Here is a 12,671-nt window from a genome sequence, read left to right as displayed (position 1 = left end):
AATGGATGAGATTTATGAAGTTCCCATTGAACCCCTAGTGGGCATTTATCTCAGTGCTTTTACCTAACCAGCTTAGAGGAAAGGGGGTTGTTCTAGGTACTAAAAAACTTCCCTCTAAGGCCTCATGCACACGGCCATTGTGAGGCCGTTCCGTGCATTGGGGACCGTGCAGCGGCTGGGACGGATCGACACCCATTCAGAAATGGCAGGAGTGATGTTCTATTTTTTTGCCATGCGGAGGCACGGACAGAAACACCATGGAAGCACTCCGTAATGCTTCCATGGGGTTCCGTGCCTCCGTTCCACACCGCAGCTGAATGGGTCCACATCCGTGATGTGGGGAGTACACAGCTGGTGCCCGCATATTGCGGACCCGCTGTTTGCAGGCCGCAATACTGCCACGGCCATGCAACACCCGTGTGCATGAGGCCTTAGGTGATATACAATGTGGGAGAATGTTTCGAAATGATGAAATGATATGTTGGCATTCTAAGGCATTGTATGCAACATGTATTTATTTTTCATTAGGCTGGGGCTACAGGGCATGAAGAATACAATGTCACACTGCACTGTGACATCTAATGATTCTCAATGGTATCTGAAAATGTAGATTTAGTGGCTGTTACGGAGACATGGTTTAATGAAAGAAATGACTGGGACATAACCATACCAGGGTACTCTTTATACAGAAGAGACAGAGAAGGCAAGAAAGGAGGAGGAGTGGCCCTGTATGTGAAAGATAGCATTAAATCTAACCTAATACAAGTTGGTGAGGCCAACATAGAGTCAGTTTGGGTTACGTTGCAGTTTGCTAACCATGCAGTAACTCGTGTAGGTGTGATATATAGACCACCTGGTCAAGTTAAAGAACTAGATGATCTACTAGTTGAAGAAATAGCTAAAATGACAATGAAAGGAGAAGTTATCATTATGGGAGATTTCAATCTTCCAGATATAAACTGGAAAACCAAAATAGCAAGTTCTACCAGGAGTACAGATATTCTAAATTCCCTACTGGGGTTATCTCTACAACAAGTGGTTGAGGAGCCAACCCGGAGGGAGGCCATTTTGGATTTGGTATTCACAAATGGGGATTCGGTATATGATGTCATTGTAGGCGAAACCTTGGGATCTAGTGATCACTAGTCAGTGTGGTTTAATATAAGAACTGTGAAAGAGTCCCACCACACAAAAACAAAAGTTTTAGATTTTAGAAAAACAGACTTTTCAAAAATGAAATTAGTCATAAATGAGTCCTTATCAGACTGGAACGGATTACATGGAGTCCAGGAGAAATGGGACTACTTAAAAGGTGCATTATTGAAGGCAACAGAAAATTGCATTAGACTTGTCAGTAAAAGCAAAAAAAGGAAGAGACCACTGTGGTACTCAGCAGAAGTGACCCAAATCATTAAAAATAAAAAGCTAGCATTTTGTAATTATAAAAAAAAAACAGAGCAATGAAGATAAGGAAATCTACAAGATTAGGCAGAAAGAGGCCAAGCAAGTTATAAGAACTTCTAAAGCGCAGGCAGAAGAAAAACTAGCTCAGTCTATGAAAAAAGGGGATAAGACATTCTTCAGACATATAAATGAAAAAAGGAAATTAAAACAAGGAATAACTAAATTAAAAACAAAGGACGGAAGGTATGTAGAAGAGAATAAAGGGCTAGCCGACTGCCTTAATGAATACTTCTGTTCAGTTTTTACAAAAGAAAAAGAAGGAGAAGGACCTCCACTAGAAAGAATGACTAATAAATCGTTTGATGCATGTGTCTTTACAGAGGAAGATGTTCTAAGTTTGCTGTCTAAAGTGAAGACAAATAAGTCACAGGGGCCTGATGAGATACACCCAAAATTATTAAAAGAGCTTAGTGGTGAGCTGGCAAAACCGTTAACAGATTTATTTAACCAATCATTAGTAACAGGAGTCGTCCCAGAAGATTGGAAATTGGAAATGTCATGCCCATTCACAAGAAAGGTAGTAGGGAGGAATCAAGCAACTATAGACCAGTGAGTCTGACATCAATAGTAGGCAAATTAATGGAAACCCTATTAAAGGATAGGATTGTGGAACATCTAAAATCCCATGGATTGCAAGATGAAAAACAACATGGGTTTACTTCAGGGAGATCATGTCAAACAAATCTTATAGATTTTTTCTTGACTGGGTGACTAAAATAATAGACGGTGGAGGTGCAGTAGACATCGCATATCTAGATTTTAGTAAGGCTTTTGACACTGTCCCACATAGAAGACTTATCAATAAACTGCAGTCATTGAGCATGGACTCCCATATTGTTGAGTGGACTAGGCAGTGGCTGAGTGACAGACAGCAGAGGGTTGTAGTCAATGGAGAACATTCAAAACAAGGTCATGTTACCAGTGGGGTTCCACAGGGATCTGTACTGGGACCAATTTTGTTTAATATCTTCATAAGTGATATTGCAAAAGGCCTCGAAGGTAAGGTTTGTCTTTTTGCTGATGACACAAAGATATGTAACAGGGTTGATGTTCCTGGAGCGAAACGCCAAATGGAAAATGATTTAGGAAAACTAGAAGAATGGTCAGAACTCTGGCAACTGAAATTTAATGTGGATAAGTGCAAGATAATGCACCTGGGGCGTAAAAACCCAAGGGCAGAATATAGAATATTTGACACAGTCCTGACCTCAGTATCTGAGGAAAGGGATTTAGGAGTAATTATTTCAGAAGACTTAAAGGTGGGAAGACAATGTAATAGGGCAGCACGAAATGCCAGCAGAATGCTTGGATGTATAGGGAGAGGTATAAGCAGTAGAAAGAGTGAAGTGCTTATGCCGCTGTACAGAACACTGGTGAGACCTCACTTGGAGTATTGTGCGCAGTACTGGAGGCCATATCTCCAGAAGGATATAGATACTCTAGAGAGAGTTCAGAGAAGAGCTACTAAACTAGTACATGGATTGCAGGATAAAACTTACCAGGAAAGGTTAAAGGACCTTAATATGTATAGCTTGGAAGAAAGAAGAGACAGAGGGGATATGATAGAAACTTTTAAATACATAAAGGGAATCAACTCGGTAAAGGAGGAGAGCATATTTAAAAGAAGAAAAACTACCACAAGAGGACACAGTTTTAAATTAGAGGGGCAAAGGTTTAAAAGTAATATGAGGAAGTATTACTTTACTGAGAGAGTAGTGGATGCATGGAATAGCCTTCCTGCAGAAGTGGTAGCTGCAAATACAGTGAAGGAGTTTAAGCATGCATGGGATAGGCATAAGGCTATCCTTCATATAAGATAGGGCCAGGGACTATTAATAGGATTCAGATATATTGGGCAGACTAGATGGGCCAAATGGTTCTTATCTGCCGACACATTCTATGTTTCAATGAGGTCACAACATGACACGCAACATATCGCAACTGCGACTGCTGCATAAGTTATTTTCGCAAGTCACGTGCAACTCTGCCCACATAGACCACAATTCAAGTTGCATCCATTTTTTTTTCCAGGTTGCTGTGTGTTTATAGCCAAATCACAGCTCAAAAACAGTTGCCCGAGAGCACATTGCAGACAAATCTCACAAATGTTTTTGGTCTTGTGAGTTAGATTTGCTCATGGCAGACATGTGGCTGTGTAACCAGCCTTAGGCAATTTCACACAGTCACTGTTTGATCAGTCATTTCCATCAGTGATTGTGAGCCAAAACCAGGGTGGAGCCTTCACAGACATATGGTATAATGGAAATTTTTTTACTTTTTCTGTATTTTTGACCCGTATCTGGTTTTGGCTCACAATCACTGATCAAACACTGACCAAACACGGACTGTGAAAGCAACTTAAAGGGGTTCTACAGTTTGTTTTAACTGCAGCGCCACGACCTTCTCACTGTTTACCGCTGGCCAAGTGACCTCACGACTAGTATCAACTGGCCTGGACGGGGCTAAGCTCCATTCAAGTGAACAGGCCAGTTGATACTAGTCGTGACGTCACTGGGCCTGCGATAAACAGTCAGAAGGCCGCTGCACTGCTGGAGCACCGATGCCTTCTCAAACAGCTGATCGGCGGGGGTCCCGGGTGTCGGACCACCGCCGATCAGAAGCTGATGATCTATCCAGAGGATAGATCATCAGTTAAAACAAACTGCAGAACCCCTTTAATTCTGCACTAAATGAGCACTTGTTACTAGTAGTGTTGAGTGAATCAAAGTCCAGGAATCAAATTCCTGAATGGACAGTGGCCGACGTATGAATTATTTTTAAATTTTTTTTTATTTTACACTGTATTATTACTTTCAGATGCCACGATCAGCTATAAACGCAGCATCTGAGGTGTACAATGACGGGGAGTGGCGCAATCGCCACTCCCTGTCATTGCAACGACTACTTACAAAGAAATAGAAACATATTTTTTGACCCACATTTATTTTTGTTCTTGAAATGTCCTTTTTTTGAACAGCTAAAAATATACGCATTCATATATTTACTATTTTGATTTACTAATATTCTTGATTATACTGTAATTTAGACTTCAATTTGTGCTTTTTTTCATGGTTTGATGCAATTTATCTTTGTGTCCCTTCTGTGACATTTTCACCAAACTTCAATAAAGTTTAAATTACATTAGATTAAATACACTAGTAGCAATAATACAAAATACAGTATATCACACACAGTTCTTATTAGATTTAGTAATGAAGCCATGTTAGCAACATTGTTTTCCCTGTCTAGTAGAGAAAATAAAGTTCCATTCCACTTAGGCTACATGCACACGACCGTATGTTTTTTGCCGTCCGCAAATTGCAGATCCTCAAAAAAACGGATGACATCCGTATGCCATCGTTTTTTTTTGCGGATCCATTGTAACAATGCCTAAGGGCCCTTTCACACTTGCGTTCTTTTCTTCCGGCATAGAGTTCCGTCGTCGGGGCTCTATGCCGGAAGAATCCTGATCAGTTTTATCCTAATGCATTCTGAATGGAGAGAAATCCGTTCAGGATGCATCAGGATGTCTTCAGTTCCGGACCGGAACGTTTTTTGGCCGGAGAAAATACCGCAGCATGCTGCGAATTTTTGCTCCGGCCAAAAATCCTGAACACTCGCCGCAAGGCCGGATCGGGAATTAATGCCCATTGAAAGGCATTAATCCGGATCCGGCCTTAAGCTAAACGTCGTTTCGGCGCATTGCCGGATCCGACGTTTAGCTTTCTCTGAATGGTTACCATGGCTTTCAGGACGCTAAAGTCCTGTTTGCTATGGTAAAGTGTAGTGGGGAGCAGGAGAGCAGTATACTTACCGTCCGTGCGGCTCCCCGGGCGCTCCAGAGTGACGTCAGGGCGCCCCACGCGCATGGATGACGTGATCGCATGGACACGTCATCCATGCGCATGGGGCGCTCTGACGTCATTCTGGAGCGCCCCGGGAGCCGCACGGACTGTAAGTATACTGCTCCCCCGCTCCCCACTACTACTATGGCAGCCAGGCACCCACTACTACTATGGCGTCCTGGCTGCCATAGTAACACTGAACGCATTTTGAAGACGGATCCGTCTTCAAATGCTTTCAGTTCACTTGCGTTTTTCCGGATCCGGCGTGTAATTCCGGCAAATGGAGTACACGCCAGATCCGGACAACGCAAGTGTGAAAGGGCCCTAAAACAGACAAAAATAGGACATTCTCAATTTTTTTGGTGGGGCTATGGAACAGACATACTGATGCGGACAGCACACGGTGTGCAGTCCGCATTTTTTGCTGACCCATTGAAATGAATGGGTCCGCATCCAAGCCACAAAAACTGCGCGGCTCGGATGCAGACCAATACAACGGCCGTGTGCATGAAGCCTTACTGTCACTAACATCTGTTATAGTGTATTTTACTAATCTATTGCTATTAAAGGAGTTGTCCAGGATTTAAAAAAAACATGGCTGTTTTCTACCAAAAATAGCCCTACCCTTGTCCACAGACTGTATGCAGTAATGTAGCTGACATGCAATACCAGACACAACCCACTGACATGGGTGGCACTGTTTTTGAAAGAACTCGGTCCTGCTTTTCGAACCTCTGTTTTGAATCTGAGAAATGGCAGGAGTGATGTCTCCTAAAGCCTCATTCCCAGTCAGTGTTTCACGGACGTGTGCTGTACGTGTTCTCCACCCACAGCACACGTCCCCATTCATTTCAATGTGTGTATTCACAAATCAGTGTTTTAACACTGTCTGTGGGTCCGTGTTTTTAGCACTGATGCATGCTCTCTTTTGTCCGTGTTCACGGATCCATCACGTCCATTATAGTCTATGGGTCCGTAAAAACCACCGATGCAACACGGATGCCATCCGTGTTACATCCATATTTCACAGATCATTAAGAAGAGATGCTTTGAAAATTATTTTTCAGCTGTACAGTGTCAGTGTCACATGGATGCAACACGGACAGCAAAAAACGGACACACGGACCCAACACGGATCCTTCACGGATGCATCAATGACCACCTGCTCACGGATTTGAGCACGGACATGGATGTCCATTCACACATCAGTATTTTTACCTTTCCAGATAAACGTTCCTTTTTTTTGCGGATCCATTTTTCAGTACAACCTTCCGTTTTTTTTACTAAAGTGCTTCCGATTCCGTTCCGTGTTTCCGTTATTCCGGTTTTTGTTTTTTTGTTTTCCATCCATTTTTCTGTCAACGGATCCGCAAAATCGGATGACATTCGGATGGTTTTGTGCATGTCATCCGCATTTATGCGGATCCATTGACTTGAATGGACAACGGACCCGAAAAACGGACAGAAAGTAGGACAAGCTTAATTTTTTTTCAGGATCCCCATACTCGAAAATAGGAAAACGGAATGGATTCCGTGATTCGGACAGCACTATGATTGGTGTCCGCATTTTTGCGGGGGCAACTGAAATTAATGGATCCGAAAAAATGTTCCGATTTAAATCGGAACGAAAACGGAATGTTATAACGGACGTGTGAATGGACCCTAAAAGGGAAGCTTTTGCTGAAATTATCTTTTTAGAATTGTATTACATTTTCAGGAACTAAGAAATTCCACATACACACGATTTTATTATAATGGACATAATATACAGATGAAAAATGGAAAATGTTTATTTTTCCTTACACTGACCCCTACAGGTAGAACATATGGTTACATGCTCTACCTTTAAACCAGTTTGTCTCTGACATCCCATTCGAATGTATAGCATGCTATAGAATAATAATAACTATGTAATGCAATCAGCTAAGTAAAAAATGTAATTTTTTTTGTCGTTCGTAGGAAAAGGCTGTAATTTGTGTTAGTAAAGCCTGTCATTTTGTATAATAATAGAGCAGAGGAATAGCAAATGCTTCAATGCACCACACTGCTTATTTAAGATGTGTAGCAGAAAATCTGTGAATAAAAACACTGTCCCCTTTTGCCGTGTCAGGAGAATTCACTCCTGCCGTGACTCGGATTCGAACCGAGGTTGCTGCGGCCACAACGCAGAGTACTAACCACTATACGATCACGGCAAGCCACCAGGGAACTCTGCCAATGTGTTGGCAGAAAAAGCTGATAGACCAGACGTCACAGGACAGAGTAGGACTAGTGCGCCACCTTGTGGAGTATCTGTATATTTACCATACATAGCACAGGAAAGGAAGTGTTACATTTTGCTTAAGAATAAACAATACAGAAATGGCTACATATACAATGTACCAACCATAAATAAACCTTCCATATACATTTATAGACTGCATTGTTATAGAGTGTTGATAGGTTATTACGTTACAGTTTATCAAGAATTGAAATGACGTAAATTTCACCAAAAAACAAATTATTTCCTAGAGCACCATGGACAGGATCTTCAGGTTAACCCTTAAATGATATATTGTGACAATTATGAGGATGGGTACATTATTTATGATAGCAGCTGTACAGGTGAGAATTGTTTGTGCTCATGCTTCCATATAAAGGCCAAATGACTGGAAACTTACATTTTGCTCTGCACAGCTGTTTTTTGACATACAGTGCTGCCCATAATTATTCATACCCCTGGCAAATTTTGACTTAAAGTTACTTGTATTCAAGCAGCAAGTAATTTTTTGACGGGAAATGACATAGGTGTCTCCCAAAAGATAAAAGGATGATGTACAAGAGCCATTATTGTGGGGGAAAAACATTTCTCAGCTTTGATTTACATTTGAGCAAAAAGTGTCCATTTCTAAATGTTTTCAAGTTCCAGTGGCTACAGTGCAAAGTATTATAAAAAAATACAAGATGTTCCACACTGTGGAAAATCTCAGAGGACGTGTTCGGAAGCCAAAAGTGACACCTGTGCTGGCCAGGAGGATAGTTAGAGAGGTGAAAAAGAATCCAAGGATCACCACCAAGGCCATCCTGGTGAATCTGGGCTCTGCTGGTGGCAATGTCTCAAGGCAGACAATCCACAGATGCAGACAGGGCCATCTTTAATATTGATTGGACCCTGGGCAAAAATTTACTTGGGCCCCCTGGATCCCGCCTTCCCACACCTTAGCAGGCAATCACGCCCTCCATCACAACACACACACAAAAAATCCACACATCTGGTAGAGTACAGTGAATAACTGTAAATACTTCCAGTTCTGAAGACTCCAGCGGCTCAAGATCAGTGCTCTGGGCAGCTGGGCTCAGGCTGGAAGTGGGCACCGCTCTGCAGGAAGGAGACCGGGGCTCGGCTCACCCTAGTGTTACAGTGCACCCCAGCACCCCACAGTATGCAGTATAGCACCCTATAGTATACAGCAACCCACAGTATGCAGTATAGCACCCCACACTATACAGTACCCCACAGTATATAGTAAAGCAGTATAGAAGCCCACACTATACAGTACCCCACAGTATATAGTAGAGCAGTATAGCAGCCCACAGTATACACCTCACAGTATACAGTAGAGCAGTATAGCTCCTGACCGTATACAGCACCCCAAACTATACACGATACAGCACCCCACACTATACAGCCCCCCACACTATACAGTACAGCAGTATAGAACTCCACAATATACAGCACCCACAGTATACAGTATACAGCCCCCCACAGTATACAGTACAGCAGTATAGCACTCCACAATATACAGTATACAGCCCCCCCACAGTATACAGCCCCACCACAGTATACAGTACAGCAGTATAGCATTCCACAATATAAAGTATACAGCCCCCCACACTATACAGCCCCCCACAGTATACAGGCCCCCACACTATACAGCCCCCCACAGTATACAGGCCCCCACAGTATACAGGCCCCCACAGTATACAGGCCCCCCACACTATACAGGCCCCCACACTATACAGCCCCCCACAGTATACAGCCCCCCACAGTATACAGGCCCCCACACTATACAGCCCCCCACAGTATACAGCCCCCCACAGTATACAGGCCCCAACAGTATACAGCCCCCCACAGTATACAGCCCCCCACAGTATACAGGCCCCCACACTATACAGCACCCCACTATACAGTAGTTTACAGTATATTAGCATAACAGCCCCTGTCACCTTTTTCTGATGTAATCTTCACACAAAAAAGCTCCACAGTTAAGGCACACTTCTGTCACAACACTCCTGGTAGGACCTTGATGACCTCATAGCCATGTGACCAGTAATATTGCTAGGTTACTGGTCACATGGTGATGATGTCATTTAAGGTCCTAGAGAATCACAGTTCTCACAGTACGCTGCCTGGAGTGCCGGCAGGCATGGCATGGCAGCACCCCCTGTGTAGCTGACAGCCTGACACCCGGGGCAGTGGCTAGCAGTGCTCAAGAGGCAGCTGCCTTGGGCCCCCCAGGAGCAACTGGGCCCGGGGCAGCCGCCCCTTGGAAAAGATGGCCCTGGATGCAGACCAAGGAGGACGCCACTTCTCCAGATACGACACACAAAAGCTCGATTGGCCTTTGCAAAAGCTCATCTGGACAAAGAAGAAGACTTCTGGTCACAATGATGTTTCCTTCATTTGGCGTAAAAAAGGAAAAGCTTTCAACCCAAAGTACACCATCCCCACTGTCAAACATGGTGGTGGGATCCTAATGCTTTGGGGGTGTTTTTCAGCCAATGGACCAGGGAACCTAATCACAGTAAACGGCACCATGAAAAAAGAGCAATACATGAGGATTCTCAATGACAACATCAGGCAGTCTGCAGAGAAACTTGGCCTTGGGCACCAGTGGACATTTCAGCATGACAATGACCCAAAACACACAGCAAAAGTGGTGAAGAAATGGTTAGCAGACAACAGCATTAACGTTTTGGAGTGGCCCAGCCAGAGTCCAGACTTGAATCCAATTGAGAATCTGTGGAGGGAGCTAAAGATCAGGGTGATGGCAAGAAGACTCTCCAACCTGAAAGATTTGTAGCTCACTGCTAAAGATGAATGGGCAAAAATACCTGTGGAGACATGCAAAAAGCTGGTCTGCAATTATAGGAAGCGTTTGATTGCTATAATAGCCAATAAAGGCTTTTCTATTGATTATTGAGAAGGGTATGAATAATTTTGGACTGGACACTTTTTGCTCAAATGTAAATAAAAGCTGAGAAAAGTTTTTTTTCCACAATGATGCCTCTTGTACATTGTCTTATTATCTTTTGGGAGACACCTATGTCATTTCCCATCAAAAAATTACTTGCTGGTTGAATAAAAGTAACTTTAAGTCAAAATTTTCCAGGGGTATGAATAATTATGGGCAGCACTGTATATAGTTATTCAGACCAGCTTAACTGTAGCTTGAGCTACTATAATCTTCCACCTGCCTATGCTCATCATGACTTCTTGCATGTCTTATAGACAACTTGATGCAAGGTTAACCCCTTCCTACACACAACCCCTTTAAGCATCATTCATGTCAGTGTTCCATGTACGTGTGCTGTACGTGTTCGTCACAGAGAGCACACATACCTATTAATTTTAATGTGTGTATTCACACATCTGTGTTTTAGCACGGTCCATGGATCCGTGGTTTTAGTATGGAAGCATTCTCTATTTTGTAAATGTTCATGGATCCATTACTCCCATTATAGTCTATGGGTCCGTGAAAACTATGGATGTAACACGGATGCTTAGAAAATTATTTTTTATCATTTTTTGCGACACAGACATGTTTGAAAATTATTGTTCAGCTGCACATTGTCCGACGAAACACGGACAGTAAAAATGGACACATGGATCACACATGGATCCTTCATGGACATCTTAACTGAGGCATCACTGACCACCTTTTCACGGATTTGAGCATGGACGTGTGAAGAGGCTTTGGATGTAGCGGTAAATCATACATCTAAGTGGTTAGAAAGGCAGAATTGCTTTTTTTTCATGCAGTCACTCTGACACTCAATAAAAATTAAACAATACGTTAGATTTAACCTAAAATAGTGCCATTTAAAAATACAACTTGTCCTGCAAAAAATAATAATAAGTACATATAGGGCTAGGTTGATGATAAAAATAAAAAAAAAGGCTTTTGCATGTAGAGAAGAAACAAATTAAATACATTAAATCACAGCTAAGACAATATCCCGTCAGAGGGAGTAATAATCACAGGTAGTATGTATGTAAAATTGTTAAGTCACAGGGTACCTCCTGCTATAAAACGTAGCCTTTAATATTAGTTGTATATAAAATAATAAACTCCAACAGACAAACAAAACATAGAAATGAAAAGAAAGAAAATAAAGGGATGACACATCAGGGGTATGTATTGTATATGCTCAGTGGCAATACTCCTCAATTGTGGTTTGAGGATATAGAGATATAGGCAAGGTGATCTCTTGTGATTTTGGGCCTGTCCCTATATATGGCCCTCTACTATACAGTCCCTGCCTACAAACGGAATGGCCGCCCCGATAGGGGCGATCCCGTATTCTGGAACCTCCTGATAGGCCCTAGGCTGACCCTATTGCACTATTATAGGCAGAGCCATATTGGATGCCCATATATAAGGGGCCTAGTCTAGGTACAAAAAACAACAAAATTGTAATACAGAGAGCAATAGAGCACCACGGCCGTGGATATCCTAGATTATGATAGACAATGCTCTTAATGTGTCGTCCACACGATACGCTATGTATGGTTATCTATGTGTATACCAACACATACAGATATCTATGTATATATTCATATTTTCAGATGCCAAACACATTTATAGAAGACGCCTGGGACCGCTGCCCTAGAGCAGCAGCATACACCTAGGCACCTTAATCCCAACGCGTTTCACCCATATCAATAACCTGGGGTCTTCAGGGGACTCTTAATTCAGTGTCGTACTAAGCATCAACACTTAAGTAAAGATGGCAAAGTTGTTGAAAGCCATCAATCTTGATGACAATGCATCAGACATTCACGGTAGATAACCTTTTAGATATAATATACTCGTATAGCTCGTCCTGTCAAACATGAAAATCACAGGACACACCTACACACATATAATGCCAGTGGAGATAAAAAAAAAATTCAATAGAGAAATAAACATATCAAGTATCACCGCATCCAAAAATGTCTGAACTATTAAAATATTTTTTTAAATTCCTATATGGTGAACAGTGTAACAGAAAAAAATGAAAACAACGATTCACAATTTTTTTGTCATCTTTCCTCCCCCATAAATTAAATAACAGTGATCAAAAAGTCATACGTACCAAAAAAATTGTACCAATAAAAAC

The 12,671-nt window shown here is 42.2% G+C and overlaps 1 non-coding gene across 1 annotated transcript; it reads right to left on the bottom strand.

Annotated features, from left to right (window-relative positions):
• Positions 1–7,432: 7,432 nt before the first annotated feature.
• TRNAH-GUG lies at positions 7,433–7,504 on the bottom strand. Its single transcript has one exon. It is a non-coding gene; the product is annotated as a tRNA-His (tRNA).
• Positions 7,505–12,671: the final 5,167 nt, after the last annotated feature.

This window comes from Bufo bufo, chromosome 2, assembly GCF_905171765.1.
Source record: "Bufo bufo chromosome 2, aBufBuf1.1, whole genome shotgun sequence".
NCBI lineage: Eukaryota > Metazoa > Chordata > Amphibia > Anura > Bufonidae > Bufo > Bufo bufo.
This window is presented reverse-complemented; position numbering and strand designations above follow the sequence as displayed.